The 12,889-nt window shown below is 41.7% G+C and overlaps 1 protein-coding gene across 3 annotated transcripts in view; it reads left to right on the top strand.

The window, feature by feature from the left end:
* RANBP9 (RAN binding protein 9) overlaps positions 1-12,889 on the top strand; it is a 66,439-nt gene that overhangs the window by 19,858 nt on the left and 33,692 nt on the right. The gene's annotated exons all lie outside the window — the stretch shown is intronic.

The raw sequence follows: 12,889 nt of genomic DNA, 5'->3' as shown, positions 1-12,889 counted from the left end.
GGGAGGCTACTGGGCGGGGAGGCTGCAGCCATCCCAAAATTTGCTGTAGCCCCCCCTTCTAGCATCTCTACTGCTGCCTGTCCTGAGTGTAGCCTAGCCCAATGCCCCCTCTAGGAAGAGCGTGGCACTGCCCTGGCCCCAGCCTGGCCTCTCCCCATACACAGATCCGGGGACACGTGCCCCCATGCTGTCCTGGAATGCACGTAGCAGGGAAGCTGCCCCCACCCCAGCTCCCCCGGACACGCCATTCTCAGTTCCATCCCATGCCCTGCCTTGCCCCAGCTAGGCAGCATTTGCCTCTGCCCCAGCCCCACTCTCTCCCTCACTGTGGGGGCCTCGATCTGCCCTTCCCCCACAACAGACTTACCAGCTCAACTGTTCTCTAAGCTGCCTGGCTGTATATTAATGCTTAGATGTGGGGGTGAAGAGCTCACTGGCCAAGTTCATGGACGACACCAAGTGCTGGGGGAGCATGGTCACGCTTGAAGATAGGCTACAGATATAGGCGGACCTAGACAGGCTGGTAAGTTGTGCGGATCAAAACCTGATGAAGTTCAACGTTGAGAAATGTAAAGTGCTCCACATCGGCATGGGCAACCCCTAACACACCTACAGACTGGGCTGATCCAAACTGACTAGCACCAAGAATGTAAGGGACCTGGGAGTAATAATAGCTGCAGTATGAATATGAGCTGGCAGTGCGATGCTGTAGCCAGTAGGGCAAATGATACTCTGGCACGCATCAGTTGATGCATCTCAAGTAAAACCAAGGAGGTGATTCTTCCACTTTACTCGCCACTGGTGAGACCGCAGCTGGAGTACTGTGTCCAGTTCTGGGCATCACACTTGAACAGGGTGTGGACAAGCTTGAGAGAAGAGAACTTGGCCAGAAGCAGACTGGCCAAGTTCACCAACGACCCCCAACTTTGGGGTAAAGGATTCACACCTGAGGACAGGAGGGCAATCCAGGTTGACCTCGACAGGCTCAAGAAATGGACAGACGAGAACCTCATGGCATTTAACACTGAAAAATGCAAGGTTCTCTACCTTGGGAGGAAAAACCCGCAGCATGCTTATAGGCTCAGCAGTGCTACGCTGGCTAGCACTTTGGACGAAGGGGACTTGGGGGTCATGATTGACCACAAGATGAACATGAGCCTTCAATGTGGTGCTGCAGCTAGCAAAGCAAGCAAAATGCTGGCTTGCATCCATAGATGCTTCTCAAGCAAATCCCAAGATGTCATTCTCCCATTGTACTTGGCCTTGGTGAGGCTGCAGCTGGAGTACTACGTCCAGTTCTGGGCTCCACAGTTCAAAAAGGATGTGGAGAAGCTTGAGAGGGTCCAGAGGAGAGCCACATGCATGATAAGAGGTCAGGAAAACAGGCCTTAGATGAGAGGCTGAGAGCTATGGGACTCTTCAGCCTGAAAAGCGCAGGCTCAGTGGTGATCTAGTGGCCACCTATAAGTTTATCAGAGGTGCTTATCAGGATCTGAGGGAACATCTGTTCACCAGAGTGCCCGAAAGAGATGACAAGATCGAACGGTCACAAGCACCTCCGTGACCGTTTCACGTTGGACATAAGGAAGTACTTCTTTACTGTTGAAGCCCCCAAGGTTTGGAATAGACTGCTGCCAGAGGTGGTTCAAGCACCTACCTTGAACACCTTCAAGATGGACATTTGGATGTCTATCTTGCTGGGATCCTATGACCCCAGCTGACTTCCTGCCCTTTGGGCAGGGGGCTGGACTTGATGATCTTCTGAGGTCCCTTCCAGCTCTAATGTCTATGAAGTCTATGAGAGAATCCAAAGAAGAGCCACCCGTATTATCGGAGTCTTAAAAGGCAAGCCATATGAGGAAAAGCTGAGGGATCTGGGACTATTCAGCCTGAGGAAAAAAGTCTGAGAGGGGACCTGGTAGCAACTTATTGCTGCACTAGGAGAGTACATCAAGGGCTCGGTGAACAACTGTTCACCTGGGCACCCAAGGGGAAAACCAGGAGTAATGGACACAAACTCCTGGAAGATTGATTCAGGCTCAACATTAGGGACAGCTTCTTCACAGTCAGGGTGTCCAGACTGTGGAATAAGCTCCCTCCAAAGGTGGTGCAATCACCTACCCTGGAAATCTTCAAGAGGAGACTAGATAGTCACCTTGCTAGGGTCACCTGACCCCCGGTTATCTTTCCTGATTGGTGCATGGGGCTGGACCCGATGATCTTCCGAGGTCCTTTCCAGCCTTACAGTCTGTGAATCAATGCATATCATCAGTTGGATCGGTACTGGCTGATATGGCTCATTAAAAATCAGCCATCTGTTATCGACCCAAAAAATCTCTATTTGTGCACCCCTGATTATTTTGTTGGACTTAAAATTGTGCATGGGGTCATGAAAAGAGTACATTTTTGGATCAGTTTAGTAATGTTTTGTTTTGTTTCCTTGTTTGTACTGAGGGCAGCTCCTTGAGGCCCCTATCCTGATTAACGTCCCAGTGGATTAGGCACTGCATGTATACATAGCAAGAAAGACCCTGTTTCAGAGTTAAAAATATAACGTTGACAGTGCAGCAAATGACTGTAACACAGTAAGAAGAAAGAGGAAGGGAGAATGAGGGTAACAGCAATAAAAAATTATGTTCTAATCTCCTTGAGATGGGGATCATCTGTTTCTGTGTTTACAATGGCTGATAGGATTCATGACTGGAGCTCTTACCTACATCTGTAGTACAGATAAGTCAGTTGAATTAAAAATAGGCACACTGTACGATTGGCTTTTTCTTCCTTTAAATACAACGATTCAAAAAGCCATGGCTTTGTTTTTGTTATCTTTTGTTTAATTTTCCTATACTTCCTGTTTTAGTTTTATTGCATTTACCTGAATCCAAGAATTTCCGTGTCTAGAATTTAATTTTTGGAGGGTTGTCTTTAATTTATCCCCCCCACCACTCCCACTGGGGCAGGCAGCAGTGGGGAGGGTAGGTGGTGGTGACGTAAAGACAGAACAGTCAAGTGGACTGGCCCCTGCCCCTTGCTTCTTGCATCTTTCCTCTGCCCAGTGCCTGCATACTTCATGCTTGCCCCTGTACTGCTTGTCCCCCCTGACTCCTGCTCCCCTACCTGCCTCCTCAGTTTCTGCCCTTCTTGCTTCCCCCCCTGCCCACTTCCTCTTACCATCTCCTTGTGGTTTCACTGGGGCCCTGGTCTGGCTAGGGGCATGGAGCACAATGTATGTACTGCCTCCAGCCCAAGCCTTGCAACAGCTGTCTTGGCAGCTCACCAAGCCCAAGAGCTGGCACTAGAGTTGCTGCTGCTGTATGGCCAAGCTGGGGCTGAAGGCAACATGTATTCCCTGCCCCCAATTGGAGTGGGGCCCCAGCAGGAGCCAGAGGTGCCAGACGAAGGATGAGTACAGCAGGGAGCAAAGGTCAGAGGGAGGTGGAGGAGGGAGGCAGATGGCTGGGAGGGAGAGCATTGGCTATGGCTCCAGCTCTGGCCCCAGGCTCAGGCTTAGGTGTGTAATCAGAGCCACAGCTGGTGCCCCCTCCTACTTGTATTTAAATCTAAAATGAGGGGCTTCCCCCCATGTTGAATGTGGTGAGGATGCTTCATTTTAGATTCGAGTAAATGCAGTATTCCTCTCCTACTTGTGACCATGCAGTTTTGCATCATGGTCTAAATCAGTGGGTTTCAAACTTCTTGAAGTAACAGTACCCTTTCATATCACTTTTTCTGCTGTGGAATCCTACTCCTATCCTAAAGCCTGGTGACCCAACCCCACAGTAGTGCACTGCCTCCCAGGCCACTCGACCATTACCCCCAGACTCTTTGTGGATTCCTGCTGACCTATCTTGGAACCCCATGGTTCCACTGGAACAACATTTAAAACCATTAGTTTTACATAACTACTGTTACTTTGCTTGTCTGTTGCTACTTTAATTCCTTTTGTGGTCCTGTGCCTCTCCTAGCCAGATGTCTCTGAATGCTCCTTCCTTCACCTTCCTTCTTTCTGCCCAGTAGAGCACACAGTTCACCAGCAGACTAGACTGAAGCAGGGTGTTTGTGCCTGAAAGCTTGCAAAGAACAATTTTTCCAACTATTTAGTTGGTCTAATAAAAGATATCACATCTACGCAAAGAACTTTTTCTGCCTATGTCCTTATATCAACACGGTACAACCAATAACCCTTCCTTCTCACAGCTTTCTTTTTGTATCAAGTTTTAATGCAAGTTTTGTAACGCTAGTTTTATAGATTGATTTAAATTACCTTAGTATCTATTAATGGCCATTCTTGCTGCTTTAGTTGCATAAAACTTTCATTGGCTTCTTCATTGTGGGGAGAAGGAATGCATCCCTCATATTAATAATTTTCTTTACCAGCTCCCACAATCACCGTTTAATCAATAATCAGAATGTGAAGTTAATTCTATCCTTTCATATGTGTGGTGATGTTGTACAATGGTGCCTCAGGATTTGGGTTAACTATGCTATTCTCCTTGAGGGAACCCCACTCAGGTCCCAGGTCTCTTATAATTAGGATCAGTGTGTTGTTGAAGCCATGAAGTCCAGAAAGTACGTATGCAAGAAACAAGGTTTTTTGGTGATAGATAGTTGTGAGATGTTAGACAAGGCACAAAGTGTCCTTCTTTAGATCTCTAACAGTCACTCTCTTAGGGCAAGATTCTGTGACTTGCTCCTTCCAGACAATACCTTTAGGCTACAGTCCGCGGCAATTATCTGTGGTAACTTAAGCAGGTCTGACTTCAGTTTAGTACTTATGGTTCCATTCTTTCAGGGACTATGTCACTTAAGCCCTATCTAGGCAGATCTCATAAAGTAAAAATACTCTTATAATTACAACTCGGTTATTTCAGAGAATCGTAACTTATAAGCAACTGATTGTTTGGCCATCTGTCTTCATGAGGCTTTTTAGGCCATAGTCTCATGCCTGCTTTTGTATTGTGGTTCTGTCGTCCACGTCGGGGCTATCATTTTAAATTGTTTTAGATCTCTTGTAATCCTAGACCTCTTGAGTCAGGCCTGACAAATTGTGTGTGCTTCCTTCCCAAGAAGCTGAAAAATCAAAGGACTTGTTACTTGTGTTTGTTTTAGTACTGGAGATTTGCATGAATTATTCACAGTGTTTTTAGTCACTGGAAGAGAGATTTCTTGTCCATTGAACCAAGAATACAATTGCTGTCAAGATAATAACACATAAATAAAATAGCCTCTGGATATCCCATGATAGTGTGAGGATGCACAACCTTTCAAGCAGAGCTAAAACTATATTTACTGAATTACTATAAGCAGAGTAAGGCCTTTTTAAGACCTTCAGAAAGAATGAAACAGAATTTAAAAGTGGTTAGTCATGCAAAAGTACGTAGAAAAAAACAAGTATAGTATGGATAGATTTTTCTTTTTTTACATAGTACTTCTGAAGTACAATAATTTGAGACTTTACCTGCACTGAGATTAGCAGCTGGTGTAGTTTCATTGATAGTGTCTTGTGTAGATGCGAATCATATCAAGGCAGCATTACCTTGTTTTAACCAGGTTTCACTGATGCATATCATGCTGCACTAAGAGAAAGTATTAAAAAATGTTTTTAGATTGCTGTGAGATCATGGCTCTTTTTAATGGTGACTATATAATCAGTCCTTTGTGGTTGTGGTAGTTTTTGGTTGTGGTAGTGTCCTGAACTATACTTCATGTGCAGGGTAAAGTGGATGTAGAAGTGAGAAAAGAGATTGACTTTTATTAGTACATGTTTAGGATTGTGAATCCAGAAAAGATGACAAAGCCAGTAGGGAAAGACAAATTGCCCAAGTGAGGGACTAACATTAGAGGGATGGGGGTGAGGAGGGAAATGCAACTAGGTTCCAGAAAATACAGTGTTAGCCAACTAAGCCCGGGAGTGGGGGAAGGGATGGGAGGGGGTTCGCAACGCTGAGAGAGAAAGAAAATAGATGCACACAAACCCATTACAGTGGCCTGCAGTGATGGAAGAAGTGATTCGGAGACAGTGTCTCAGTCCATATAGAGTCTCATCGCGGGGGTCCTCTGTTGCTGAAGAATTCTCTCGAAATGAAGTCCATCTGGTGCAGAGTGGGGTTCAGGTGATCCCCTCTGGGTCCAGTCCAGCCTGGCGGTGGTTCATCTGGTGGGGTTGGAGTACTGGCGGTGGCCCGTGATGTGTTCCACGTAGATGTCACGGGACCAGCGGATGGTGTTGGACACCGTAACTACTCGCCTAAACAAGGCAATCTTGTAAAATGCAAATGTGAGCTTTCCAGTGCATTGATGCAAGTTGTAGCCATTGCCTACTGTAGTTTGTTCAACTGGTATATACTCATTACAAAGCCCAAGCTCTTGCTGCCTTTCTCACATACGCAGGAATCTTTCAGGGTGAACTGTTCTTCAGTTTCTCAAGTTTTATGATCTTTCTTCTATGATCCCAAACCAGCTTTCTTAAATATTGGACACATCTGCTTGTTCACTCTTTCTTTCTCGAGTACATTTATTTTACAAAACACAAGGGATGTCCAGTTCTTACTTCTGTTTGGAATTTCTTTGTTTTTACTGCCACGTTCCAGCTGTGGGACTGTGTGGTTTTAAATCTGATTTTTGGTATGGGTTTTTTGGTACATTTTATGCAATACGACTGTATGGAAAATCTTTTGGAAAGTAGCCATTTTGTCATCCTAACACAGTCAGATGCACTGAATCTTTACTTACCGTTTAGGCATACAGTGACACTCAGAGCAAAAGCAAATTCATGAAAAGTCTGAAGTAGTTTTCCTATGTTACTGTGGCTTATTTTGTTGCTATCCTAACTTAAAATCCAAGGTGAGATGGTGCTGTGTAAGTGGCAAATTGTACTACATTCTTTTATCTTTTGGAATGTATCTAACCCACTTTGTAAATAAGTATGTTTCACTGGAACGTTGGAGATGAGGAAGAGAACGTAGAGTTTCACTGGAAAAAGGGATTACTTGAAAACTCTGTAATAGGCTTTGGATGTGAAGAATTGGAATAAAACAGCCTACTTCTTTGAAATTCAGGTTTTGTAAAGGATTGAAAAATATTAATTTAAAGAAAACAAAACAAAAGAAACCAGAAGCAGTTCAAGAGAATTGCATTCTTGGGTTTTAGGTCCCCATTTTTGGAATGTTCTTTTTTGAGAAGTTAAATTGTTCCTTTTTTACAAGGTCCATTCATAGGAAATTATTTGACTACTTAATATAGTCAAATACAGAATTGGCTATTGCTGGGTAGTTGGGACATATTTGCATGTACTGGATGGTCTTTTTTTTATCTGTATTCTGCAGTTGGGTATACCTGCATACTTGCAGAGAGCTCTACTGGAGGAAAATTGCAGAATCTTAGAAAGCCTTCTGCCAGAGAGAACTCTGAAGTTCAAATTTAGTAGATCAAAATCTTTCTAGAAAAAAAGTTATTAACACCAAAAAACCTGTTAAGTAACCTGATTTTTCCATTACCCCTAGAATTGTAGGTTTTGCATGTACTTTTCCTAGTAGGTAGAATATTACTTTGACCAATAAAAAATATCCTTTGCTACCTGCACCCATGGTATACTGTACACTATTTATTGGCTTCATACTCTATATTAGTTTTTTGATATATTTAAGTATTATGAGAAGGACCTTCACTTGAATAGTACTTGAACTCAATAGTACCTGAACTTAGTTGCCTTAGATCCCATACAGATATTTTGGTAACTTGGATTTTACCACTGTATGGTGTTAAGTTGCTTTCTTTAAATCTATAGCACATAGGTGAGGACAGGATCCAGATACCAGCTTGGTCATTTATTTTCATCATCACCAAAACAACTTGGATTTCAAGGCATGATGGAGCAACTCCCCCCAGGTATACCATCTTTTAAAATCACCTGTTGACACAGTAGAAAGAGTGAGCAAAACAATTTGACAGGGACTTTGACTCTTCAGATTGTAGCTTCTCCATGAAACGTTTGGCTTTTTTTTAAGTAAAACTTTTGTTGTTTGGTTAATTTTCCTTTTATAAATAAAGTGCAATTAAACAAAGTAAATAATGTTTTAAATCTCTAATGACAGCATCTAAATTAGTCATTGATGCCTAACAAGCTTTCCAGCTAACCAATAATTAGGTGCAGCATTTGAATTCATGGTGCTTTTAGAAATGAGAGAGAATCGGATTAGACCAATTACTGCTTGGTCTGAATTTTGAGAATTAATTGTATTACCTTCAACACTGAAGTGAATATTCAACATGATGGTGCAAAATTTTGGTGAACAGTTTCAATTAGCTATAATTGCATATCTAAATACCTAAATTGTATTAAATGGTTATCCGTAATGCTTTTCCAATTTCTAATTGTGTACCTCCTGAAATTACTACAGCTCCCTTCTCCTTTTCACTTCTGGTTCGTTCTTTTTTTTTTTTTTTTTTTAATTGCTCCTCCCTAATCTCTCTTTTATTTCTACGTCAAGGTAGAAACTCAAGCTCCAGTAAGAATGTGAATGCAGCTCTTTGAAAGAAAGGACTTCTTGAAAATGTGTAGCTGCTATCAGGTTGTTTCCTTTCCTTTGTTCTCACTGTAGTGACCTCTAGACTCTTGCGTCTGCTGTAGTGGAAAAAATACAGGGTCCTGTTAATGGCTACCCTTCTGGTAGACTGAGTTCTTTTTCTTCTTTCGGTAAACAGTTGAATCTTAGTTCTGTAGTATTCTGAAGAATTTACGTTCATTTTATTCTGCATGTAAAAATATAGAAATTGCTCCTAACATTTGAAATTGACAAGTTGTTCTTGTGCCACTTCATTATTAGCCTGAAAATAATGTGCTTAAAATACAAAAGGAATATAAATGCCTTTTAAATATTGTTAGAAATTATCCTCATTTGGATATTTACCTTCTTTATAGTTTAGTCTTCAGCCTTAAACGCTTTCTGCTTCCCCATGTACTGATTTAAAATGACTGTGAATAATTCATCATTAGCCTTACTTATTAGAATGCAACTTGACATCAGTTTGTACTCCATCTTGCTCTAGTGCTTTTATATATCATGAACTGTGATTTGATTCCTGGGATTTAGATTAAGGTCATAGTTCAAGGTATTGTCCCTGACGCACCTTTTTTCTTCTGTTTGTCCACATCAGTTAGTTTTCCTTTAGATGGGTTAGATGTGGCTGGGAGAGGCAAATAACTAACAGCAGCCCTTTTAATATTATATCATCTTGTGCAGCTCAGTCTATCTACTACCATCTTTAAGTCATTTTGATCTACAAACTGTTGGAGTGAGTCCTGTCACTTTCTGCTGTATTTACCTCCTTTTCCCTGTGATAAATATTATGCTTGATATGGCCTGAGTGGTGAGAAGTAGTGGTCACTTGCTGTTCCTCTCTTGCATCCTGACTGTCTCCCAAGCTGAACCTATGTGTATATGTATCAGCTGTTCCAGTAAATAAAACAAGATCTGAAAGCAGACTTGTCCAACCCTATTCAACTTGATATGCTGGTCTGTTATTGCCTGTTTGCTGCCTAGTCCTTCTTCATTTTGTATTGGAGCCCTTTAATTTTTCCTCTTGCTTTCTAAACAATAAACCTCCTGATATATGAACCTGTGAGACAAGTTTGGGATTTTACAGTATTATTCCTCCACCAAGGAAGTCCTTTGTATAAGAAAATAGCTTGGGTCAAAATTTGTTCTATATCAGTTTTATAAACTGAAAAATGTTAAGGGACCGAAACTGTAGGTACTGAAAAACAAATGGGAAAATAACATCTTAAGTGCGTTTGTATGAGCTTTTTTGAATACAGTATGAGAATAGCCTATCAACATAAGATGTTATTTACAGTAACTAAGGAAACTGGTGAGAGTCCAGAAGTGTTGATTCTTTTTGCCCCGCAGTCTAACAGAAACCCTAATCTGTAATCTGTATTTGATTTCACTCACTTTGAGCTAGAAATTGTAGTTGGCTTTCTTCCTTCAGATTCTTATAATAAAAATATACATTATTCTGAAATACTGTCCAATTTCACTGTAGTTTATATAGTTTAAAGTACCTTCCCGCTGCTAAAAGAACAAAAAGGAATTGCAAAAACATACATATTTTACAGGAATAATCCTTTTATTTGGGATTGGTGTCACTGTATTTTAGCTTCAGTAGTTGAAACTTCACTGTCCATAGCTGTGCTTAAATTGGGATACATCTCTTCACACTAGTATCAATAGATATGTACTTAAAAGGGGGATATTGAATGAAAGGGGCAGAATAGACTTTATCATCTTCACAGGAATGAATATCTTCCTGTGACACCTAACAAATAGGTTGTCTGTCTTTGTTCGGTTGTACTTGGCCTCTACTGAGCATCGTGCAGTTCGACATGGTGTAATATTGCCCCTTATAAAATGCTGACAGTTAATTTTTACTAATTAGATTGAAAAATTGTGTTTGATGTAATTTGGCTGACTTGGAACTTTAGAAGCTTTTTTCTGGTTAACAAACTAAAAACTATCTAGATTATACTGATGAAAGAAATTGGTGTTTTTAAACTTGCTCATAGAAACTTTTTGTTCTGTTTTTTTAGATTCAGATATAACTTTTACTTTTGGAGTCCTTCGCATATCAGGATTACAGGATAGCTTTGTAATTCTTCCTTTTCCACATTGCCCAAAATAAAATTTAGCTTTTTCCACAGAAGCTTTTTGGGGTGGTTATGTTCACTTTATCTTGATCATTGCCTCAGAAACATAATTAGCAGTACAACAAAGACTAATTCCTTTGTTTGATGGCCTTCACTTCAGCTTCTTTGTATCTAGTATGCTGTGATCTGCCTGTTTAAAGTGCTGAGGTTCCATTATGGATTGTTAGCACTTTCAAGGGACTGCATGTGATGCATCAAGCATCACTGGAGAAGTGCTTTGCATGTAGCAACTGTATGAAGCAAGAGTTCAGCAGGTAGCTTGTTGGTAATGATTGGAGACATGGCAGGGAATTACTGACCTGCACAGCAAAGCATGTCATAACTGTGACAGGCTGGCTGCCTTTAAGGCCATATAAAAGACAGCTGATGTTAAAATAGCAACTAAACTTGTAGTTCAGAATTTAAGTTTGTTTGAAAATCATTTATACAGTGAAAATATTTAGAGTAGGGTCTTTGACTTGGATTAGGACTGTCCAGCTTCTGAGTGGTCAAGGGCTGGCCCTGAGCCTCCCAGCCACACTCATTATGGGTTGCATGCCCTATTGGCTGCCTGCAGTGCAGGCCAGGCCATGCGCTGCTTCACACTGTGCCAATCCTTACACCATGTGGTGGGTGCTTCCCCTGCTGTACTGTGCCAGCAGCCCCATGTGCCACAGTGGTCCCCCTGTGCTGTACAATCTCCTCAAATCCCCCCAAGCCACCTGGCTGCAGGCTGTCTTGGCCACACCTGTAGGGGCGGAGCAGGAGACTTCTCTGGCAGTGGCAGCTGGAGCAGTGAAAGAAAGAGTATCCCCTGCACCAGGAATTGGGATGGAGGGCCACAAGTTAACCACTTGGAGGCCTCATGTGGCCTGTGGGCCACCAGTTGGACAGCCCTGACTTACTGTGTAGGTTTTTTTGTCTCATATTTGTTCATTTCTGCTGTTGCATGTTGGAAGCATTTTATATATTAACTAATTTGAACTATTCTAAATAGTAGAATTTTCTAGTATTCTAAGTATTATCAAAACAAGTTACACACATGGCTTAAATTGGAGTTGCTAGGCTTAAGGAGGGAAATTTATAACACATTTATTGATATAGAAAATACAAAATTCTAGCTTTTTGTTGGGTGGGTCTCGTATTTCTTTCATCTTGGGCCATCATCAATTCACCTTTTGTGTTGTTATAAGCAGGCTCAAGCTAATTTCACTGTGTTCTCATGCATTGTTTTAAAATGCTTCAATGTTTGGATTGAAAAAGCAGGGAAACAGTTCAATTAACGCTTCCCAGTCTTTCTGTGCTTTCTGCATGAATCATAGAGACAGTCTTTTGAACTAAGGATTTATTAACATTTATTTTCATAGAAGTAAATTTTGGGTTATATTGGGCCTGGCAATAACTCATAATACATGTTAAATTTAAAAACTTCGGCAGTCATCAGACAATATAGTATTTTCCCTTTTTGGTTGCTGCAGAGTGGTTTGAGTACTTTGATCATCTTATCAGTATATCTCGAAGGACTACCTTGCCACATCACATTAAACTAGTCCTTCACTATTAGAATGACAATTTCATAAATGTCTCCCAAAAATATGCTCAGTTTCTGAAAATATGTGTAATCTGTAAGTATCTAACTTGGGAAGGAGCTGTATTTTGGTAAAAAAGTGTTGGTAAGACATAGTGAACTGAGTGGGTATTCATCTTTCTCTAGGCCACTGGTTCCCAAACAAGGGGTTATGACCCCAAATGCCACCTAATGACAGAGGTAATGAGCCTAACAGACATTATACTGTTGCTTTCAGACTTGCACTGGAATTTGGGCTGTGAGCCTGAAAATGGGGTATTTCATGCAAAAAAAATAAATAAATAAAGGTTAAAAACTGCTACTTCAGGTAGGCTGACGATAAGGAAATCTGGGACATTCATCTGGGAAAGTACCCCTCTGCCCCCTTCACTCCCCCCCCTCCCCCCCCACCCCAAATTGTCAGGGGCAAGGTGGTATGCTGAGCAGGTAGCAATGCCTGCTTGCCCAGCACTCTGACTGCCAGCCAGATTGTGCCCCGTGCTCTTGTTTTCAGGATGCTCATTATAATTCTCAAAAGCCGGGCATGATCAGCCTCTGAAATCCAGGACTGTCTTGGCTAAATCGAGACATATGGTCACACTAGCTTCTAAGCCTTTTCAGCAAAATCTCTCATTTTT

The sequence above is a fragment of the Alligator mississippiensis genome, chromosome 3 (genome assembly GCF_030867095.1).
Source record: "Alligator mississippiensis isolate rAllMis1 chromosome 3, rAllMis1, whole genome shotgun sequence".
Classification (NCBI taxonomy): domain Eukaryota; kingdom Metazoa; phylum Chordata; order Crocodylia; family Alligatoridae; genus Alligator; species Alligator mississippiensis.
The sequence above is the reverse complement of the archived record's forward strand: the minus strand, read 5'-3'. Positions and strand labels throughout refer to the sequence as shown.